The sequence below is a fragment of the Triturus cristatus genome, chromosome 11 (assembly GCF_964204655.1).
Source record: "Triturus cristatus chromosome 11, aTriCri1.1, whole genome shotgun sequence".
NCBI classification, from domain to species: Eukaryota; Metazoa; Chordata; class Amphibia; order Caudata; family Salamandridae; genus Triturus; species Triturus cristatus.
The window spans coordinates 521,638,177-521,662,912 of NC_140594.1; the positions used below are offsets into that span (position 1 = coordinate 521,638,177).

General features: G+C 48.5%; 1 protein-coding gene across 1 annotated transcript in view; it reads right to left on the minus strand.

Moving 5' to 3' along the window:
* The window catches only part of LOC146784506 (zinc metalloproteinase-disintegrin-like VLAIP-B), a 3,216,124-nt gene that overhangs the window by 953,212 nt on the left and 2,238,176 nt on the right, over nt 1–24,736 (minus strand). The window lies entirely within an intron of this gene.

Genomic DNA, 24,736 nt, shown 5'->3' on the forward strand with positions numbered 1-24,736 from the left:
CTTCCTTATCTCGACTAACCAGGAACACCATTCTAAAGGAATCAAAGGAGAGTACATGAGAGCACCCGCCTGTCTGTTTAATAAATTGTGCTATACGTATACAGTAGAGTTTATAGAGTCTAGTGTGCCGGCTCTCCTGGTAGGGGTCTAAAACAGCATCTGAGGGAGAATGTTGGGATCGGCAGTCACCATAGTTCCCTCTAACGTGCGCGCTTGTGGACGTGCGCAGATGTCCTTTCTCCAGTGCGCACAGACTGTCCCAAAGCGCCTATATCAACAAGAGACAACTTCCCTGCCATATACTGTCGCTTTGCTGACAAAGTACGAGAAGTGTTGGCGGTATTTTAGCAAAAATCGGAAAAGTAGGTGTTTCTGCTATGTGCACATTGAAAATGGAACATTTGAGAGCTTGCCACTTCTAGACCTGCAGCTTGCTCCGGATCGTGCTGGGAGAGTTTAGCATTATGGTGAGAGCCAGAGGTGCAACTAAAGCCAAATTTGGGGGTGGGGGGCTAATTCCTCCAGCAGTAGGCAGAGTGGGGATGCACGAGCTCTAAGAAGGGGTGAAAACAACAAAGCCTCGTTAACAAGCAAATGGTCTATGAAAGACCTGTGAAGTACTCTGGTGCGGCTGTGGCCGGGAAACTGTCTCAACCCGGGCTGACACACAACGTGGGGGTGAGGGAGGGGGCAGGGGGGCATTGGGCATTGCGCGCTTGTTGAGAACTACTAACTATGAAGCCACATAGCAGTCATTGTACATTTTAATAACAACTTCTGAAAGCCTTCATAATAGCCACAGGTTTGCATTTTATAATTGAGAAACTTCGAGTCTGTGTCCCAAAATTGGATAGCAAAACCAGCAAGTCTATATGCAATCTGATGGCGCTGTGATCACGCTTTAATTTCAGTTCAGCCAGAACAGTAAACTCGGGGGCAGTGGGTGTTTACGAATAGGTAACCAAAACTGCAATGTGCATGTGCAACTTTCCCTCCTTTCCCTGTGACACAGAGGGGCCGATTCCGACTCCGGCCGCAAAACGAACCGACCGACACGGACCCCGACCGAATACCGACCAACACAGACCAGCGCCGTACGAACCGTGCAGTATGATGCAACGCGAGTGAATTACAACCGACACGTACGGAATACAAGCCCTACGACCGACCCGTAGGGAAAATAGTGATCCGGCCGGAAAACCGACGCGATTTTCACCGAACCGGAATGAACCCGATCGACCCGTACCCGCGATGTCCGATTCGTGCAGTACGATGCAATGCGTTTAAAACCAGACCGACTCGCACGGAGACCAAGCCGCACGACTGACACGCACAGACAACCGGGCACACAAGCAATAGAGACCGCCGCGACTGACGCGTACCAAACACAGAAGATAGGCAGCGTGAACGAGGCGGAGAAGCCCACACGAGACAACAGCAGTGTCCGTTTCTGTCACATGAACATCTCCTTCATGCCTACAAAACCCAAAGGAAAAAAGACAAAAAAAGGACCAAACAAGCAATGACAAAGCCAATAAATACCAAATTAAAAAAAATGGGACAAATACACACCCACAACTCCAACTATATAAAGGACTACAATCACTACCATCATCCCTTGCACACAGGAGACACAGCCAGCAGCAAACACCATTACAAGGCAACCACAGACACACTCACAACTCACTTGTGGAGAAGTGTGGCTCAATGATTAGAGCAGCAGACCCTGATGCAGAGGTCTAGCCCGGGACCAGGGTTCAATTCCCCGCCTCGGCGGGTCTTGGGCTCAAAATTCCACGGACCTGATAATTCTCGCCTCGGTGCCATTCCAATCATGGAGTCCCACTCTGCAACTCTGGGCAATAGCTTGCTTAATCTCCACAACGGCCCCCACAACGCTAAGGATGCCTGGCCTCCACCTTGGGGGTGCCCAGGAGTGGACACCTCACAGGGAAAGCCAGGATGGGTTCCACAGCGGTATTCGTACAAGCGCCTTGAGACCCTTGTGGGTGAGTAGTGCGCTATACAAGTATCAATTTAAATTTTACCCATCACACAACTCACACACCATCAGCACCCCATACAAAAACACACACATACACCCAGCAAAACCAACACCAAACCACCCTCACTTGCACCCTCACACACACATCCCTCACCACCACCACCCATCACCATGCCCCCAAAGAGGAATCCAAAGTTCACAGATAGTGAGTTAGAAGTGCTGGTAGACGAGATAATCAGAGTAGAGCCACATTTGTTTGGTACATTGGTCCAAAGGACCCCCATCTCACAGAAAACCAAGATGTGAGCGATGATTGTGGACATGGTGAATGCTCAAGCGCCAGCAAGGCGCACAAAGGACGATATCCGGAACAGGTGGTATGACGTGCGCAGGAGGGTCAAGAAACTCATCGAAAAAGATCACGCCCTGAGTCAGTGCACCGGTGGTGGCCCTCCTGCCAAACCAGTCTACTTCAGGACCTGGGAGGAGAAGCTGCGGGACATCCTACCACCAGAGAGCGTCCATGGCCTAACAGACATCCCAGAGCTTGGTGAGCACACAAACAACATACCCAAGATTGTGTGGCAAGGGGACAGTGAAACCATGCACCGCAAGCAAAGCTACAATAACCAATAGATAATCATACCAAGATGTGTATGCCAGTCAGAAAAACACAATACCTGCCATCTCATAGTGACTGGGAACTGTGTCATGACATGCACCAACCTACAAACAAATAGAGCAAGCCAGTGGCACAAAGCCAAATAGACCCTGCCAGACAGTTTGCCACCACAAACACACCACCTCACCGTGCAGCTGACTGTCAGGAAGGAATAGTGGAGATGCAGGTGAAGTGAGTGTATCCAAAAGCATGATGGGGCCTGTAGTCACAGATAATGCTCCCCCTCCTGATTGGCCAATTAAGACCTCTCTGAAACATGCCCACATCACAGGGATTGGAAAATGACTGACAAGATGGCTGAAACTGGGTCCTGCTGTGGGGAGCATAAGGCCCTGCTAGGGGTTGTGTGCAAATCAGAAGCAGGACACCACTGACTGACATCCTGAAAGACAACTTGCACGCCCTACAATGGAAGCACGTTTCATGATGGGAAGGAGGACTGACAGTCCTGACCATACTTACCAGCATGTGGAGACACACCCCCTCAACATAAACTCCACACAACTCACCGGGTAGAATGCATTGACACACACCTCAGTGAAATATCAGCAAAAGATACCCCGTACTGGGTGCTGCTGTGTGAAGCACAGGGGCTCACTTTGGACTTGTAGCCAAACAAACACCAAGATTTCACAGTCAGCCATCTTGCCATTGCTGTCATACCCCCTCACAGGGAAGCAGAGTCAAGAGGGAGGAAGTATGGGCATGCTGGGAAGAGGGTGTAGCCAAGAGTATGATGGGAGTCGCAGTCACAGACAATCTACACCCACCCACATGGCCCAGCAAGATTAAACTGAACCATACTCGCCTCACAGGGAGTGGGAAGGGACTGACAAGATGTCTGACACTGGGTTCTGTCGTGGGGAGCACAAGGCCATGCTGGGAAATGGCCAACAACAAACACCAGGACTACACAGTCAGCCATCTTGCCATTGCTGTCACACCCCCTCACAGGAAAGCAGTCAAGAGGGAGGAAGTATGGGCATGCTGGGAAGGGGGTGTAGCCAAGTGTATGATGGGAGTCGCAGTCACAGGCAATCTACACCCACCCACATGGCCCAGCAAGATCAAACTGAACCATACTCGCCTCACAGGGAGTGGGAAGGGACTGACAAGATGTCTGACACTGGGCTCTGTCGTGGGGAGCACAAGGCCATGCTGGGAAATGGCCAACAACAAACACCAGGACTACACAGTCAGCCATCTTGACAATACTGTCGCACCGCAGAGGCCTGCACATGAGAATCCCCCCCCCCCCCGGAAGAAGAGGGGTCGTCCGAAGAAGGACATGTGAGAGGCAGATGACCCAGCACATCCCCAGGGCCTCTAAACCTGTTCTGGACAATGTCCTTTGTGCGCAACCCGTTCACCTTTTCCAATCGCACACAACTCGCCCACATGACATGGAGGGTTCATGTTGAGCCAACGTAGCAGATGACTGTGGACTTTACTCTGGACATTTCATCTACCAGCACTTCCAACTCCAATGTGAACTTTGGATTCCCAAACCAATGTACAGCACCCACCATCCAGTGCACTTCCCTCACACATGTTTGTAAATAAACTCACCAGTACACCATACTTGCCTCTGTTGTGATCCCAACTTTTTATGTTCAGGGAGATGTCGATCTGCTACACAACACAGTGCATGCCAAATACTGCAACAATGTGACCAGCATAAGGTGAGTCATGGTGATGTGACACATGTGAGGGAGACACATCACTATGGCAACACAACACATACTCACCATGGCCATGTTACTCATCACACACAATGATGTTGACCGGAAACGCATTGGCATGCACAGACACAACACCAACCCCAGTCAGTGGTAACAAGTCCACAGGTGAGGTAAGCAGATGTCACTCAGATTAGGGAAGACAGACAACGCACATAAGAAAGCGTAGCACAGGTTCATTACACATCAGCAACATGTTTATTCCACATTAGTTGCACGGTAATTCTACGTAACAGTGGACACACGCTCACAATGTGTTGGAGAATGGAAGTCAAGGATGTGTGGTACATCAGTTGATGGGAATTGTCAACTTCCACACTGGTGTTGGCTTCTGGGTGTTGGGGGTCAGTGTTGACCAAACAACAGGCAAAGTACCCTGGGAAGGACAGACACAAGACACAGTCAAAAGCACAGAAGAACAGGAGAGAACTGCAATACACATGCACAAAACATGTTGCAAGACACCTACACAAACACTAGTTAGCAGTACTACCCTAATGTGGAGTACACACCACCTGAATGGACACATCACAGCACGCATCCAGTCAAGTGGCACACAGACACACTCAGACAGCAACAGAGCTGGCACAACACATTCCAGGCTACCTCAATACATTCACATACCAACACTGGAAACTCACAATCAGGCAAAGAAGTTGTTGATGAGCTGTGAGCAGACGTCACCCTCATCCTCATCATCACTGGCATCTTGGCCCAGGCCGGGATCCTCCACAGGTGCTGGAGGTTGGGCATCGTCATCGTCATCCTGGATGAGAGGCACCTCCTTCCGCACTGCCATGTTGTGTAGCATGCAGCAGACAAGGATTATTTTGCACACCTTTGCAGGCTCATATGGTAGGGCCCCTCCGGTCTTGTCCAGGCAGCGAAAAGCGGCTTTTCAGGAAGCCGAATGTCCGCTCAATCACCCTCCTGCTCCGACCATGTGCCTCATTGTAGCACAGCTCGGCTGGTGTCACAGGTTCCTGAGGGGTGTCAGCAACCACGGCATGTTGGGGTATCCGGAGTCACCTACACACACAAAAATGAACAAGTAGCTGAGTTTTGTAGGAGTGCGGAATACAACATTGACAAACACACACAATGAGAAACAGTGAGTACACAGCGACAAGCCAGGCATGCTGAGCTGACATCTGTGACATCAGCGTTGCAACGTGACTACCCCTCATTATGTAAGCATTGTGCGCAGAACCAGGGAACCGTGCACACACATGTGTGATCGACATGTCGGCAAGACATACCACCAGAGCATTGATCGAATGGTAGTGCTTCCTGTTACGGTATGCCTGCTCATATGCCTGTGGTGGTATCAGGGTAACATGTGTCCCATCAATAGATCCGATGACATTCGGCATCCTTCCCAGTGTATAAAAGGCATTCTTTATTTCAGGGAGTTCAGCTGGGCTCGGGAACTTGTTAAACAGGTCTAGGAAATGCAACATCCCCTCCAAGACATTGCGTAGCACCCGACTAAACATCGTTTGCGACATCCCACCAGTAGCCACAGTGTACTGGAAGGTACCAGTAGCAAAGAAGTGCAGGGCTGCCATCACCTTTACCACTGTGGTCAGTGCTGTAGGGTATGTCCGGCCAGGTAACAGATGTGGCGCCAACTGCTCCGCCAACTCCTCAATCAGTGGCCTGGTGAAGCGGTACAGTCTGATGCCGCCGCGTTCCTGCATGGTTGCAAGGTCTGGGAACGGCCGAATGGACAGCTGGTGCCCTGCAGTACAGAGATGCACAAAGGAAGATTGTCAGTTCATCCACCCATGTGGCCATGACCACGATCAATATCACATGCTAGATCATGACATTACGCAATGTACTGAGGTGTGTGCTGTTGGGCATGGACACATATGTCACCTACATGACCACTACCTCACATCTCAATTCCACATGTCCACATGAGTCCCATGTAGTGCAATGGCCAATCATCTGGCTGTGTCACCCAACCTATGTACTGCTGCAACGTTCCAAACACACACCACAGTGGCAAGTGAGGCCTCATGTCTCCCAGGCATCACAGATCTTTGCCATGCAGAAACCCAGGGTCCCTGTATTGCCACATCGACACAGCAATGGACAAGGCGTATCACGTACACACCACAAGGCAAGCGTAAGTCCCACAGGTAGTGGCCACTGTTGTTCCTGTCGGCCCTACATGTAGGTCTCTTAGACACACACCCCATCAAGGGGGATGCATATACCACATGGATGTGGAGACTGTCACCCATTGGGCTCATTTGATCAGACACATCTGAGACACAACATGCACACAGACTGTGGGTGCACATCAGTATTGTGGCTACAGGTCTCACTGTGACGTGCATGCCATCACCCCCAGTGGTAATGGGCACCACACACAAAGGATTCTGCCCCCATGTACACATGCACAGGCTGGGAGTGGCTGCACAAAGTGCCAGCCAAAAAAACATATGTGCCCCCCCAAACACACAGGGAAGGCAGCCTTACATGCCATGGGACACTGTGTGGCCAATGCTGTAGTGTGGTAGGTGTGCACAGGTGTCCCTGGCCAGTAAATGTGTGTTGCATCCATATAATAGTCACACCAATGAGGTCCGACGTGGGTGACAATGCGTACGCATTGCACGGGTCATGACCGAGCCGTGTATACGCTTTGTCATTGAATGCAATGAGGTCCGACGTGGGTGACAATGCGTACGCATTGCACGGTTCATGACCGAGCCATGCGTATGCTTTGTCATTGAGTGCAATGAGGTCCGACGTGGGTGACAATGTGTACGCATTACACGGGTCATGACCCAGCTCTGCATACACTTTGTCATTGAATGCAATGAGGTCCAACACGGGTGACAATGCGTACGCATTGCACAGGTCATGACCGAGCCGTGCGTACGCTTTGTCATTGAGTTCAATGAGGTCCGATGCGGGTGACAATGTGTACGCATTGCACGGGTCATGACCGAGCCGCACGTACGCTTTGTCATTGAATGCAATGAGGTCCGACGCGGGTGACAATGCGTACGCATTGCACGGTTCATGACCGAGCCGTGCGTATGCTTTGTCATTGAATCGTATGGAGACGAGTGCATGTGCATATTCAAAAAACGCGCTGTACAGTCATTTGAACGAGCCGGGCGCACCCATAGGCGCCGGACTGTCATGGAGACAGATGCGGATTCAAAACTTGTACGAGTTGTGCACTGGAAATTCTGTTGGATGCCTACAACAATGCTGCAATTTCAAGTGTTCCATGAAGGTGAATATTTGAACGATACGGAAGGCGTGTACGAGTCGTACATTTAAATGGATTGGCCAGATTCATAGAATGCAACCCTGTTGGACCTATCACTTGGGACACATGGCACAGAGTCTGCCTCTGCAGCACAGATATAAGGCTGACTGGCCCCCAGGGAGCTCACTTGCCTGCACTACATGCTACTGGACCACATCCCTGCTACCAGTGCTGCCGTCTCTGCATCCTCTGGCTCCTGCTATGGCACGTACTCTGGAGAGGTCCCCAGCCTTCACTGAGGAGAACCAGGCCCTGCTGGACGGGCTCCTTCCACAGTACAGCAAGCTCTATGGGAAACCAGGGGAGCAGGTGAGTGTGCAGTCCACTGCCTTCCTAATTATGCATGTTGTCTGACTAGCAGTACTAGCAGTGTGTGCATCAGTGGCAAGCATTCTAACCGTTCATCCCCCAAAGTGTGTAGTTACATGTAATGAATAGGTTTCCTTCTGCTAAAGTGCGTTAGTGCAAGCTTAAACTATCCAGGCATTGTTAACATGTCAGACATGCAGGTGATTTGTCCTTCCCCATGGTTGCACCACCTGTGTAATTCATTTCCCTTTGTGATGATGACATGTATATCCAAATGTGTGCTGCACAAATCTGGGGCATGTGTGTTAATGTACTTTTCACTTTGTCATCCTCACAGGTTGATGCCCACCAGAAGCAGGAGATCTGGCTGACCATCACCCGGGCTGTTCGTTCGGTGGGGGTCTACAAGCGACGGATCCACAACTGCCAGAAGAGGTGGCAGGACCTTCGGGCTGGACCTGGAGGATAGCTAGAGTTCAGCTAAAGCTGTCACCTCCACACAGTAGGGGCGGACACTGGACTCTGACTCCCCACATGCTCCGGATACTGGCGGTGGTCTTCCCAGACCTGGATAGGCAGCTGAAGGCCAGACAGCAGCAGGAAGGGGATAAGTCCATGCCTGATCTATGTACTATGTCTCACATGCTAATAGCAGTCTTTTGGCCTGGTCACACTTCCACATTACGTAGGTCTTGTAGTCCAATACTCATGTCCCTCAATTGTGTGATGCACCCTCCTCATCTGTTCCACAGGTGTGGCCCCTACAGTCTGTTGCTTGTGTCACTAGGGCACTGTGTCCCTGCAGTCACCTATGCTTCAGCTACCGGTCAGCATCTGTACCCGTGACACGGTTGTGTGTTTCATGGGTGGGTCTTTTGTTTACACAATGCCTGAGATCTGACATGTGATATGTGTGTGCCCTTGAGATGTGTTCCAATTGCTGGCCTGACTCACAACATGTGGCTGGGGTATTCCAAACAAACCCATGCAGCAGGGGACTACAATTTTTGGGCTTCAGGAGTATGTATATTGAGTATGTCACACTTGCTTAGCCACCTGACTACTGTCCAGGGCCAAACACTGTTTCACGTAGATCTTGCCAGTCATGCCTCCTCAAGGGCATTTAGAAACACTCTGTAATCCCACTCCTGCGTATGAAATTGCAGGTTGTGCTTAATGACATGTGCCCTCAGGTGTCTGCCTCTGTGTCATTAGGGTGTGGCTTGTTGTTACGTACAACTGGGGTGTCCATGATTCAGAGGGTCAGCATGACATCTGAGATGTGACTGTGAGAGACAAGACCTGTGTGGCAAATAGGTGTATGACCATCTGACAGCGCACAATGGTGTATGCAACTGTGTCCTTCAGGCAGCTGGGTTACATGCATGGCAGACTGTGACGTGTTAATGTACAGGGATTTGTGTTTGCAGAGACTCATATGTATGATTTGCATGATGTGGGGTCTTCTGGCTCCTGCATATGTTGTTTGCATGGGATGGGCAAGTGCGCCGGTCATCTGCAAAGTTAGCTTTACCCCTAAGCTAGGATTGTGAGTCAGTGCATATTGTTGTTGTCTGGATGCCCTGCCCCTGTGACAGGAGACAGTGTTGACTGACTTTCAGGGCATCCCTGTGCCATGGCATTTAACTTGCTATGAGTGATCCTGCATTGTGTTCAAGTGTGCACCATGCACACCATTGTGACGTTGCCCATCAGGACATGAGAATATCATAGTGTGTGTTGCTGGCATGCATCACAAGCATGTGAAATGAGTCTCTGCCCATTCCTTCATCCGGACACCTGTACTGATTCAGTAGCAAGAGATGTGCTGTGTGTATAGTGACATACTCCTACATGTACACTTGTATTTACAACTAATGTGTGGGTGGTGCATGTTGGCACATTGGGGTGTTAGCATCCAACATGCAACAGACATATGTGTGAAAGTCAAGGAGGGATATGTGTGCCATGGTTGATGTTGAGAATGACAATTGTCTTATTCTAAACAGTGTTGGTACTTTGAGCTGTGTTCAGCTGATGATGCCAGGGCTTGCCCTGTGATGTGATGTACTTACTTTGGTATGTGCAGTCGGTGCAGGTGACTGATGTTGTTCTCTTACTTCCTATTCCTATCCAGATACATCCACGGCCACGGCCACAGGAGGGAACAGCTCCACGGACCAGGAGGAGCTACATAGACTTACAGGGACAGAAGGAAAGGAGTCGGGTGTCCCAGTGGCACGGATGGCGAGTGGAGCCACACAGAGGAGTCGTCAGCACCATCCCCCCCAGCTGAGGGCCACAGCAGCTCTGAGGATGACTCCCTTGTGGAGGCGGGTGTCAGTAGCCACCAAACCCCAGCTATTGAGGCTGTCCCCACCACCGCCACCACCACCACCACCACCCTCCCATCGGCTCCCATCCCAGAGGTCCCTGTGGGCTCCCGTGTTCGTGAGCATGTCTCCTTCGTGCCCGGCACCGCACTCCCTGCCCCTGTGTCCCCTGCTGCCCTGAGTGAGGAGTATGTGGAGTTCGACAGATCCATGTAGGGCAGACGTCAATGCTGAAGGTCCTCCATGCACACACAGGTCTGTTGACACAACTGGTGTCATTCATGGAGGGCATTTCCTCGGGCATGTCTGCCCTACAGAGGACCATTCAGTCCGTGGCCTCCTCCCTGACGGCAGCAGTGTCCCTCCTCCAACAGTCCCGCACCCCTCCTACCCCTGCACCACCCACGATTCCTAGCAGCCTACCTGTCATAAGCACACAAACACCCAAACCAAGGTCAAGACGTGCACACAAGCAAGCGCAGGGGACTGATGACACACTTACAGGGGCTGGTTTGCAGACACACACACACAGTCATCCACAACCACTCCACAGTCCTCCGAGACCTCTCCCTCCCAGCCTACTTCCCTTGCATCACCTACAACCCCATCTCCCCAGAAGCTCTTCCTCTGTGACCTTGGCCTCTTCCCAACCGACCAAGCAGATCCTGATTACAAGGGGAAGAGGAAGTCCCCACACACAGATGGGAGTGCCCCTCACACTCGGACACCCTCCCCCAGGGGCAGTCAGACAGAGACCCCCCACCCGCAAGTCCCCCCGACGCCAGAAGAGCAAGACCCCTCACCACCACACAGCTCCATGGCAAAATCTCCGTCCTCCATCCCCCAGCCCACCACTCCAGAGGTTCACCCGCCACTCCCTGCCCCGGGTTCCCCCACCCACAGATACACCATCCCCAAAATGCTAAGGCCATCCCCCCTAGCACTTGCTCCTCTAGCACTTGCTCCTCCACACCTGGTCAGACGGTTAGTGCCACTGATGTGGAGACCGTGCCCCCCCTGCCCTGCCGACCTCACCTGCCCCCCATTCCGCTCCCATGGATGTAGGCACTGCATTGGAGTCCATGACCACCCCGTCTGACTTGGGCACTGCAGTGGTGACCCAATCCACTCCATCTGACCTGCCCACTGGAGTTGTGCCGGCACCCACCCCATCTGACTTGTGCCCCACAGTTGTGACAGCACCCACCACTTCAGTCAGCTCCACTGTAGTTGCAAGTGTCTCGCCTGCATCCACCACCTCTTCACTGCCTCCTTCTGCTGCGCCCTGATCCTGTCCCTGCGGTGCCTGGCCTGCCCCTATGTATGCCCCTCCAGGGGGATGACTCCGGTCCTTAGCAGTGCAGGCAAGCAAGGTGTGACAGTTGTCACTCTACTTCACTGCTTGGCATTTGGACATGGACTGGCCATTGGCCTTTTGTCTGAACAGACGTTTAACTTTTAATATGCTGAATAAAGCTTTTTTCTTTACCCCTGTGAACTTGATTTAGCTGTACATTATGTTGATGATGTTTAACATGCCCTTGCACCTGTGATGCTTGGTTTCCAATGTTGAATACTGATGTGTTGCTGTGAGGTACTCCCTGTGGTCCATGAGATATATATCCTATTCTGGTGGGTATCCATGTCATCCTTTGCAGCTACCTGGGTGTGTAAGGATCAACTATTTGTGGACATCTCTGTGAACATTTCATTTGAATGGTCACATCTGTGGCTTGCACCCCTGCACATATGATGTGCTTCCCATTGTCCAATTTGTCACTTCCACAGACTTTGTGCTCATCAACACTGGACCTACAGGTGTGGGCATCATTGGTATGGGGGCAACTGGCTCCTCTGTGCAACATGCTACACATATGTTTTGGGTATGTGCAGATGACCTAGGGGAGACTCACGTACCCAGGCTGTTGTGACCAGAGCCTTCATTGTGGGGTAACTGATGGCTGACCAAGTGTTCTGCAGACATGAGTGAGACGTGCGGGGAATATGTTTGGCACAGCTGGGCTTCCACAGGAGTTGGGACCCCTCAAGTAAGGGTGTTGTCCAGTGACATGGTCTGGGCCCATGGTGTGTGTTGTATGAGCATGTGTGTGTGTCCACATTCCTGGTCATACACAGTGTTCCCTTGATATGTTCCTGTTGTTGATGCTTGCTGAGTGGTACTGGGTTCATCCCGCTACTTTTCCAATGGGCCACCAGATGTGTGGGTGCATGACACACTACTGTTAATTGGTGTATCATCATTGGGATTTGTCAGTTCTGAGTGGTGATGATGTTGTCAGACACAGATGGGACCAAGTCAGGGTTCCCCAAGGCACCTGTTTATTCGCTAAATCATGTAGTTGTCCCTAGGTGGTACCTTTCAGTGATTGAGACATTTGTATGTGTGTGTGACTGCTCCCACTTGTCGGGTTCACAGCTGCGATGCTGGCAGGTGTCAGCATGTGTGCCTTGTGGTTCTTCTTGGCTTCTGCATTGTCCTGGGACTGTGGCAGGAATTCTGAAGGTTACGTGAGCTTTGAGGTCATGGCCATGTTCTGCATACTGTGCAGTATGTCTGTCATTCCCCAGGGTTGTAAACGGTCCTTGTGTGATGTGCCTGTGCACCTTAGTCCCTCCCAACATTCCTGTGTTTGTCATGGGTGCATCTGCAATGTCACCTGTCCATGTGGGCTTCACAGATACACATTGATGCAGTTCAGGGTGTGTGGTGTTGAGGGTGGACTGATGTAAATGTTTGCATGGATGGTCCCCTAGCTCCTGTTTGTCCATGGATGAGGGGCCATGCTGAGTGATTTGTGTATGTGTGATGTACGTTTGTGGCACAGGACACATGTCTGGGTTTGCCAGTTTGTACGACATCTGCCTTTGTCATCACAGTGGAGGTGTCATGCATGCTTGTGATCCCCAATGTCTGGTCCCTGGGGGTAGTGGTGTTGTGTGTCAGTCTCTTGCTGTGTTAGTTTGTGTTCATTCCAGCTTGTGTCACATGTGTCTGTTGTGCTCCCTCTCATCTCCCAATGCCTGATTGCCCACTGAGGGTGTCCCAATGATGGTTTACTTTTGTGTGTCACTGTGTCCACATCTGTGTCACTGTGATTCAGCCCCCCTCATGTGTTGTGTAGTTGCCTGGGGATACTATGACACACACACACACATGTTGTGTCAGATGTGATGGGTGAGGTTGCCTGTTTGGGTTTGTGCATCTGCACCAGTGCATTGGTATTGCTGTTGTGGGCCTTTGTCTGGATGGTGTTTCTGTGATTTTGCCTGCTGTCCCTGTGAGTCATATCACATCATTGTGCACATTCATCCTGGTTGTTAGGTGCCATTGCTGGCATGGAATGTGTGTTTGTGAGCTGACACCTACAGTCTACACATGTTGTTTTGATTAGTGTGTCTAATTTCGAGATGTGTGCATGCTTTGTGATGGTCAATTCTGCTCTTGTGTCATTGTACACCGTATGCATTGTCAGCCCCCATGTGTGGTGCTTGTCTGCACATGGCCGAGAGTGTGTTATGTTTTCACAGCACTGTTAGCCTCACCACATCTCTGTGGGAATGGGACACAACCACTAGTTTGCGCCAGAAATGTTTAATGTGTTGGGAGCAGAGATCATACATGCTGTTTGTTATTTGCAGCTTTGACCATGATGACACTTACCTTTTCGTCACTGTGATGAGGGGGGTTTTAGTCCCCATCACCACAATGCTCAACATCTGCTGCATTTTGGAAGCCCACACTTCACTTCTGTTCTACACAGTGAGGGGGTGTTCTTTTTACATTGCCACAGTGCTATTGTGATGCTTGCCTTGTGTATGTCACACTCATGTGTTGGTCACACATGTGCTGTTAGTTACATTGTATGTTTGAAGTCATAATCACTGTTGTGGGCATTTGTCACAGACTACACACTGTTGTCATGATGTTAGGGGGGTTGTATTTTGCTGACATACCTGATGTTGGAGTATGCTGGATGTGTTGCGCATCACCCATCCTATGGCTGGGGGTGGCAGTAGTGATGGGCAACATAAGCCCTATGGGTGGGGTTGGCAGTAGTGATGGGCAACAGGTCCCCTATGGGTGGGGGTGGCAGAAGTGATGGGCAACAGGTCCCCTATGGGTGTGGGTGGCAGGGGTGATGGGCAACATAAGCCCTATGGCTGGGGGTGGCAGTAGTGATGGGCAACAGGTCCCCTATGGGTGGGGATGGCAGTAGTGATGGGCAACAGGTCCCCTATGGGTGTGGGTGGCAGGGGAGATGGGCAACATAAGCCCTATGGCTGGGGGTGGCAGTAGTGATGGGCAACATAAGCCCTATGGGTGGGGGTGGCAGTAGTGATGGGCACCATAGTCCCTATGGGTGGGGGTGGCATTAGTGATGGGCAACAAGTCCCCTATGGGTGTGGGTGGCAGGGGTGATGGGCAACATAAGCCCTATGGCTGGGGGTGGCAGTAGTGAATCAACAGGTCCCCTATGGGTGGGGGTGGCAGTAGTGATGGGCAACAGGTCCCCTATGGGTGTGGGTAGCAGGGGTGATGGGCAACATAAGCCCTATGGCTGGGGGTGGCAGTAGTGATGGGCAACATAAGCCCTATGAGTGGGGGTGGCAGGGGTGATGGCCAACAGGTCCCCTATGGGTGGGGGTGGCAGGAGTGATGGGCAACATTGTCCCTATGGGTCGGGTGGCAGGAGTAATGGGCAACATAAGCCCTATGAGTGGGGGTGGCAGTAGTGATGGGCAACAGGTCCCCTATGGGTGTGGGTGGCAGTAGTGATGGGCAACATAAGCCCTATGGGTGGGGGTGGCAGTAGTGATGGGCAATAGGTCCCCTATGGGTGGGGGTGTTAGTGGTGCTGGCCATGCAACCCCTATGGTGGGCTGTTGTTAGTGACCAGGATGTGGATCCCCTGTATGTGTGTGCCATGTTGCAGGTACGTGTCGTTTGTTTATGTGGTAGGTGTCTGACTTACCGCCTGCACCGTCGGAGTCGGTTCCTGAGCCGGTCATAGATGTAGAGAACTGGTATGACCTGCGCGATGGGATTCATGATGTGTTTGTGTCGTACACGCTGCTTGTTGCTCCGTCACATACCCGCTGCAAGCTGGTCCGTCTCGTAGCCGTGTATTGAGTTGTGGCGCGAAACATAGCTGATATGTTTGTTTTCCGGATGCTGTGACGTCCCGTACGTGGCGAGCCGTCTGGCGCGTAGGAAGTACGCATCGTACTTGTCATGCCGGAAACTGCTATGGATACTGCTTCCGGGCGACTCGGTTCAGCGTTAGGAGTTACGGCTCGGACGGAGAATGGAACCTGAATCACAGCCTACGTGTCGGTCGTGTTTTGGCAGTTCCTCTACAGGACAGACCGCCTACGGGTACGTGTCGGTTGCACGGTAAGGCTACGGACAGCTGTCCGACCGGGTATCGGAATCGGCCCCAGAGTGGAGAGAGGCAGCCCACATAAAATTGGAAGAAAAATGATGGGAAACTGAGCATTTTCAATATCCTTACACTTAGGCCAAATTACGTAATCTCCGAGTGCCTGTGATTAGTGAATGAGTCCTTGTTTTGCTCATTTAAAGTGCTGCAGGGCCTTTGGGCCACCTTTCTGCTATATAAAACTGAAGAAAAATGATTCTTCTTGGGGGCAGGCACACGTAGGCATTAATGTATTGTCCGTAGCATTTATTTATTCTAGTGGAATAGGCCTGCATTTCAGCCACAGTATGAGTAGCTGCTCCAGTTATGTGATTGACTGTTTCTCACCTCACGTTTAAAAACGCTAACTTTTTATAAATACCTTCCAAGTAATCTCATAAACTAAGGGGAAATGCATCTGGATGTTAAACAGATAAACATTCTTGAACTTTGATGGCAAGCTTATCATATTCTAGCATGATGTTTGCTGAATGATTTACATTCCACCTATGATCAAAACTTGTGCACAGGCTATTAGAGTCAGCATAAACTTGACTTGTCTCTCAGTTAATGTCTTGTCACATCCACTTTTTTCCCTGGTGCTCCTTCTGCTATGTTGCTATATACATTTATACATATATGAAAACTGAAAGCAGTGCAGAAACACTAGTAAGCGAGCCACCCATTCCAAGTCATACTGTTTACATTGTGAGGCTGTTATCCTGCAGGTGCTCATCTTAGAACATCATGCACTTTTTTGCTATTTCACCAAGAAACCACTACAAAAACATAATTGATGTGTGACATTCAGGGCTGGAATTAGAAAACATTTATGCAAAGAACACATAAATTGAAAGTCAAGGGTGTCAACAGGAAGGAGGTGCAGTCAAAGGGAACGGAGTCATAAAAACCAGAGTCTTGTTGTCAACTTATACATTAACTTTTTTTAACTCTGCTGTAAAGAAATTGGCAACAAGAACAAATGTGACAGTAAATTTGTTGAGCTTAATAGGTCACAAAGGTTGCATTATAAAATATCTTATAGGTTCAGGCTACTTTTGCAGAGATATTTAGGTGCCCAGCAAATCTCAGGCAAAATAACGGTAAGACAACTCTGGAGGTTAATGCAGTTGCTGGAGGGATCTGATAGTTGTCTAATTACAGTTTTGACTCATAATGTTGCATAGATAGTTAGTGTGTCGCCTGCAAAGCACATTGGGTAACATTTTGATCAGAGATTTTTATTGTATGTGGACCGGTGTTTTGGTTTTTCCTTTGACAACGATGCTTTTATTATTTGCAGTTCACATATTGCAATATTTTTAATACAGCACAGTGAGCAATGAACCAGCATCAACAAGCTGCTTGCAAACTTCAAGTCAGCGGTTTAGAACCTTATTGTTTTCTTTCTCAATTTTTCATATAAGGTTGCTGAAAATGGTTTCTTTGCATAGTAATAAAGTCTTAGAACTACAGACAACCCGAAGCACTGTGTTACATTTCAAATCCTGACTTTGGTTCTCTCAGATATGCATTCTTAATACACAATGCCTACATTCTTACAGTACATGTAAATAGCTTATATTCAAGGGGTAAACAAAGTCAAAATCTGCCTCAAATGTTTTTCTCAAGTACTTGACTTGTAAAGTGATAAGCTGTGTGCCTATGTTTCTCCTCCATTGAATCAGCATCTAGGTATTAGGCTGCAGGTGGCTCCCAGCCCGGATTATTCTTTAACAAAAGGAGTGCTGATGGCCCTTTATTAGAGGCTTTGTTTTGGGCCTAACTGGAATTGTAGACGAGAAAGCCCCTTCACGGTCTGCAGATTCCTACACGGAAAGGAAAGCAGACAACCTGCGGACGCTGCTCATTGTGTCCCAGTGTCGACAAATTACATAGAAATATTTCAGCATATTTCACTGGGTCCAGGCAGGATCCCAGTTGTGGCTTAATAATAGCTGTCTCATTCTTCTGACTGCTTAGAACAACGCTGCCGCCCAATAACAGTTTATAATTGTACAACCTTCGGAGTCCTGTTCTTTTTTAATCTGGGATTTAGGTGCCATAAGAGTAAACAACTCATGCCATGATGTTTTTTAATCTATATTGAAAAACTGTGTCTAGATCCTATTAAATAAAGCTCTATGTGTGAAATGCTCTTATTTTCGCTCTTCTTGTAATCAAATGTTGGAGTGGTAATTGCCACAGATGTATATTGCTGAGCGCAGCGTTCCCAAGCATATTCAGGTCCTTGGTGCACATATTCTTGACTGCAGCGCACAGAGATCTTGCACAGCCGCACACAGGGGGAAAAATATAGAGGGAACATTGGTAGTCACGCTCTCAATGTACAAGTGTTGCAAACTCTGTGGTTTTTTAATCCAGTAATGTTCATGGGATTTCAGCGCTGTTCTATAATATAGCTCTTGCTCTGGTGTATTTACACCACCCATAGAGTAGGGCAATGTAAGGATGTTCCACTTAACTCTAGGTTGCTTCCCCGCCCCAGCAAGTTTTATTAATATTGTGCGGAGGACATTGAATTTATGCCTAGGAGAAGCATCAGGATGTTTTGAAACAAGAATAAAAATCTAGGAAGCACTATCATTTTCATAAGGGACATACGACCTATCAGTGATAGTGGCAGACGGATCCAACGAGCAACATCTTCTTCCAGCTCGTAGATAGTCTTTCCGTAATTGTCAGAGAGAACTAATTCAGAGACAGTGTGCACTTGTTTGCCTAAATAACGTACAGGATCAGTGGTCCATTCCAAAGGGAAGTTCTCTGCATCTTGGGAGACTGCAGAGGCTTTAACCTCAGGATTAATATGCTGTATGGCCCCAAATACAGTTTCCAGGTTATATGTTAAACTGCGCCCTGGGACAAAGCTGGCCTGTACTGGTCCCACCAGCAACAGAACCAACAGGGCAAGTCAGTTAGCAAAAATGTTGTAGAAAATTTGTGTGTACACATTCAGAAGTGACAAGGGTCTGTAGGAAGAACATTCATTTGGAGGCTTGCCTGGTTGCAGCAGAGTGACTATCAGAGCCTCTCTCATGAAGAGGGGCATCACATCTGCTTCAACCATTTCTTCGTACAGAGTGACTAAATGTGGTATGAACAACTCCTTAAATGCTTTGTAGAAGGTCACTGTAAGTCCATCTGTGCCAGGAGTGCCGCCATCACACATTACATTAAGTGCACTGTGAATCTCTTTAGGATAGAGAGGAGCCATAAGGTACTTGCTGTATGGATTGGTGAGCCATGACATTTGGATATGTTCCAAGTAGTCTTTTATGGCCTCTTCGTTTGGGACCACCCTGAAGCTATACAACTCTGTGTAATATCTGCTAAATCTATCATCAATCAATGAAGTCTCGTGTAACAAGCAGTCATCCTCACCCCGTATCTCCACTTTTGAGCTGGTCTCCCTTTTGTGGCGTTGCAATGCAGCCAGAACTGACGCGGTACGTTCAACCTCACCATACGTTCAAGCTATAGCATACTTGCCCATATGTTTCACTTCACTATCTACGACTTCCTGATATTCCTCAAGATACTTTTTAATGTCCTCAAGCACTTGTGCATCACCCCCTTGTTGATGAATTGGTTCCAGGTGAACCAGCCTTTTCTCTAGGGCCGCCAGCCTGTCTCTTAAAGAGAGGAGTACTCCTACGTGCTTCGAAATGGTGACCCCTCTAATAAACACCTTGAACGTCTCTTAAACTGTGGAAAAGTGGGCCACTGAGCCAATATAATCCCTGAAAAACTCTTCGATTGAGGAGGCTAACTCTGCTTTAAAGACTGGGTCTAATAGGGAGAATGGGGGAAACCTCAACGTAAAGGGTGCACTCTTCTTAGAAGGTAGTTTAATGTCCAAAAGCACAGGAGAGTGATCCGAGTACGTGTGGGGAAGCGGATCACAAGCGACAACCAGAGAAAAGAGCGACCTGGAGAGCAACAAGTAATTAATTCCGGTGTGTATGTCATAAGTGGCGGAATAGTGGGAGAACCCTGCAGTGTTAGAGGAGCGCATGTGCCATAGATCTAGTAAATCCAGTTGCTCAATGATGTCTACTATTGCCCTATCAGCAGCAGAGGGTCATCGAGGGGGGCCTTTGGAGCGGTCCTTGGACGGGTCAAAGACACATTTGAAATCGCCTCCACAGATTTGTGGAAGGTCAGACCCTTTAAACAGTTGGGAAGATAGTGTCTGGTAAAAAAGTGGGTCGTCATGATTAGGGCCATAAACGTTGACTAGATTAACATTTAATTCGTCATTATGGCCCCTGGAGATAGCAAATCTACCATTCAGGTCTGTGTCTAATTCTTCCAGGGTAATGCTAGATCTTGAATTCACCCACGTGAGGACACCTATGTCATGAAAAGTGAACCCCGCAGCACTATAATGACCTTACAAATGTCTGTGTGTAAGCATGCTACTATTAGGAGTTAAATGTGTTTCCTGAATTAATGCAACATCTACGTGGTGCAGTTTAAAAAAGGAACTACTTTGTGTAATTCCCTAAAATCATTTAAGCCCTGTATATTCGAGGTCAGGAATCGGACTCTGTTGTACATATAATGAGTTGCTTCGTTAGAAGCCATACTATCTGTTATGGCTCAACACTCTCCCACCACCCTCACTGCACCGCCAGCCAGCTCTGAGCAATTTGCACATTTGTCATATTAAATATAAGTTTACTAACAAAAACACACCCACCCACGCTATGCAGCCCCCAACTTAGCATAGTCGAAAATATACCCACCCTTTTGTGACTAAGCATTTCCAAAATCTTAACAACTACAAACAACAGTTTCATCATTATATTGCGAGTAACATGCAGGTGCGGATGTTACCAGCAATGAACTGCCTCTATTAGCCGGCTATAACTTCTATATAAGTCTAATACACTTCCAAGCCAGAACATTATGACATAGTTATATGTAACCCAAAGGGTTATACCTGAAGACAACCTTGAAGCCAACATCAGAACATGGTTATCGCAAACCAATAGCCAGAAGAGATAAGAGAAATCACAATAGAATCTAACTATAGCAATGTCTGTCAGATGATTTTTAAGTACAATGAGGCATTTTAGAACAGTGCTTTAAGCAAACCAGCAGAGGCCCTTTAATTGACATCAAGAACCAAAGACTTCTCCCCTTTAAACATGAATGCTATACTACCTTACTGGTCTGTATCTCTAGGGCTATAGGCTCGACCAATCAAGAGCACAGGCAATTGCCTCTGATATCATTGCCTTAGGGATCATTGGTGCAGTTCAGTTGGCAGGGTGTCTAGATAAGAAGGAGAGTTTCTAGATGCCTTTCAAGGCCTTTCACATTCCCTTTTCTTCAGGAATTGTAGTGCTTGCCTCAGATCCGTGAATATATTTACTTTGCCATCAACTTGGATGCGTAAATTAGCCGGCTATTTCATGTTATAGTCCAAATTTAGATCATGGAGTTTCTGGCGTCGGGCCTCTTGAACCTGCTGCGTAAAGTCTAGGTAAATAGAAATGTCCATACCTTCGAATTGCAGCATTTGTAGTTCTCTAGCCCTACAGAGAGCAGCATCTCGATCCCTATAATTAAGCAGCCTGGCTATGATGGGTCTCAGGGGGCGAACCCACAGCAGGCCTGGGGGCTAGCGATCGATATACTCGCTCCACTATGAACACATTTGAGAATATGTCTTTGCCAATCAGAGTAACCAGCAGGTGCTCAACTACGAGTGCCATGTTCGGAATATTGGACGATTTCGCATTTCCAACTAACCTGATATTATTGCGCCTAGAGCGCGCCTCCAAATCCTCAGCCTTGGCTTGTACGATGTGTAATATTTTATCCATTCTCGTGTGAGGGAGAGAACTAGTGGTTAAAGCGCCTTCCATATCCGAGACCCTTTTTCTACTGAGTTGAGTCTTTCTGTGTGCTTGTCTAAGTGTTCCGACATTTTGTCGCTTCGAAATGATAGTGCATCGATCGTACAGTCGATTTTGGTCAGACTACGCTGCATCGCTGCTAGGATTTGTTTTAGGTCGGGGTCTCCTGAAGGGTCACCAGTCTCTGAACCAGACTCAGAGACGTTCTTGTCCATACCTTGCTGTGTGGGCGTCTTGCGAGGTTCAAAGTGGAGTTTGGACTGGGATTTGTCCATTCTCCCCATATTGAGAACAACCTGTGTACTCTACTTGCAGGATGCCACCAAGGCTTGTAAGAAAGGGATGGCTCAAGACCTCCTCATCTGAGATTCACAATAGAAGCCCTTCCGGGTGGAGCAACTCGTTACACTCCTGTGGGAGAGTAACACTGTAGTGGAGTAATATTCCTGAGTTAAAGCCCTGAGAGATTCAGTGGAACTGAGGGGGACTGAAGTACTCCGTGCAATGTGCCCAATAGATACTTTGTGAGTGACCCTGCCCCACCCTACCGTACAAGCACCCCTCTAGTGCAAGAGCAGGCACAGTCCGCCCAGTTCCAACCACAGTGCCCAGCTCCTGAAGAGGTTAGTGATGCCTTCTACTTGTTTTAGAACTGACTTTTAGTGCGCTAGATTTGACTGTGCAGTTGCAGTATGGGGGAGGGAAAGACAACCTCCACATGCAAATCAAAAAGTCCAGGCTCCTCTTTATCCTTCCTTCGCTTGCAGCTCTTCTGCCCCGAGCCTCACGCGTTACTCCAGTGGGCATACCAGTCAGGTCTTCAGCATTAAACTCCTTATCAATGTAGGCCCAGGCAAGGTGAGCGTGTCAAGGTGAAACCAGCTCTGTTCGAGCCTCCGTGCAGCAGGGGAATCCTTGGAGGCGCTCTCATGTAATTCAGGCAGGAGAGGGCACCGCAGCGCTCAGTCCGCGCACCGCCTTAGATAGTACTCACAGCGGGACCACAATGTTCACTCCAGGTAGTAGAAAGCAGACGCTGCTGCCACCCGGGTAGAGGTGCGCGCTGATGGGACTAGCGTCCCCTACCCTGTCCGCCGCTGTAGATCCCACCAGGCCACAGCCAATCAGAGTGGTTCCTGGTCCACCTCAGCAGGAGACGGGCCCGATCCGTATCTGCGCTTTCACGGCAAGTGCAGCTCTCCCGGAGGGACGGAGCTCAATGGATTAGCCTCCCAAGGCAATCCCGCAGTTCACAAGTATCTTGAGCTGCAAAACTCCGGTCAGCTCCGCCTCCCATCGATCAGTGCATGCTGCACCAGGGTATGAGAGCGGAGCTCTGTTTCGTGTCTTCTGGGACTCCAGAGTGGCAGGAAAGCAGGAACTCATCTGCTATTTTACCATCTGAGTGTTCCGAGGGAGGAATCAATGGCCAGTTAACTGCTGGGAAGTAGGATTCGGCAGGATAGTGTGCCAGACTTGTGGAGCTCCTCTAAGACGCGGTCATCTTGGAGCCAGGCAAGCTCCGTCCCCCAATTCTTGCTATGATCTCTTCTTAGCTGTCTGCCAGGATCTTGTAACAAAGAAAATCATTAAACATTACATACATTGATATATATAAATAGATATCCATATAGGAGCATTGATGGCCTGTGGATGATCTCTGTCCTGCCAATGGTCTCTCTGACTGTCATTTACACTCTGCTTCCATCCATGACAGTGTTCTCCATGGGGTAATGGTTCAGTTCACATAGGTGTTCAACCTCTTGAAAATGAGTATCCTTCAGTGTCAGGGCTAGTTGGCCTTTAGTTTTCGATTTTTTCATTTTACAGTTCCCTTATCATTTCTTTGATTCTCCTCTTTTTATTTAAATATTGCTTAAGACGATACTACAGCTCTCAAGGCAGTGCTAACCAGTCACTTGCTTGCGCTCATTTAATCTACAGTGCACCGCATCCCATGTGGGGGCTTCCTCCAAACCATGAGACCATGATGGAATGCTGCTGACCATAGTGTATCATATATTTTACAATTACAAGATGGCACACATGCTTGTTTTATATTTTGCTGCCATGCTGGAACTTTAAAACAATGACAGACTATTTTCAACACTTCTGTAAGAAGGAAATCCGCTACTATGGTTCATTTTGTTATCGCAAGCTTATGACTGCAGAATTTATTAAGAATCAGGCTTTCATTTTTCTACTTGCATTGTTTTAATTTTGTGTGCATATGCTGTTGATTTAATTTTGTTTTTTATTGTGATTGTGCATGAGGAGGAATACAAGAAAGAGTGAGTGAATGGAGGAATGGATGCATGAGTGGAAAGAATAGTGACAGAGTACATGTATGATGACCTATTGAGTGCCTAAACCCTTACTGACACAAGAGGCACCTTAATTCATAAGCCAGACCTATTGGTATTGCCAGTTATTATTCTATATACTCAGGGACATCTTAAGGATTTGGGGGGCCCTGAGCCAAACATATTTTACGGGCCCCTTTTTTGGAACTGGCTTGAATTTATGATCCAATTTCAGCTTTTTCATGCCCTCTTTGCCCAGATCACTGACCGTGTACTGGCACACTTGTTCAAATTCTAAATATGTTTATATCTAATATTCAGGGATAGTGATGTGTGTTGTCAATATTGTAAAACAGCAGTGGGTCCCAAAAATTACTGCAAATAATCTCTGTGACACATTCTCATTTTACATATCATGTCCTGTTTTGACCTAAAAAAGCAGTTTTTTATGGATGTTGCATGAAACATAAAAGCATTTCCCTGAAAAATGTCTGTAATAGACTCTCACACATCACCCACATTAAAAATAAATTAAAGGAAAACGATATATAAAACAATCTGCAGAAGAATTATTCTAGGTCATCAGGGCAAGGCTCTCTGCAGACCTGAGCTAGCACTATAGGGGGCCCCCTGAAAGGCTGAGGCCCTGGGCCAAAGCCCACTTTGCCCATTCCTTAAAACTTCTCTTTATATGCTTAACTTACAAATACCAATAACAGAAATCCTAGCAATCCTTCT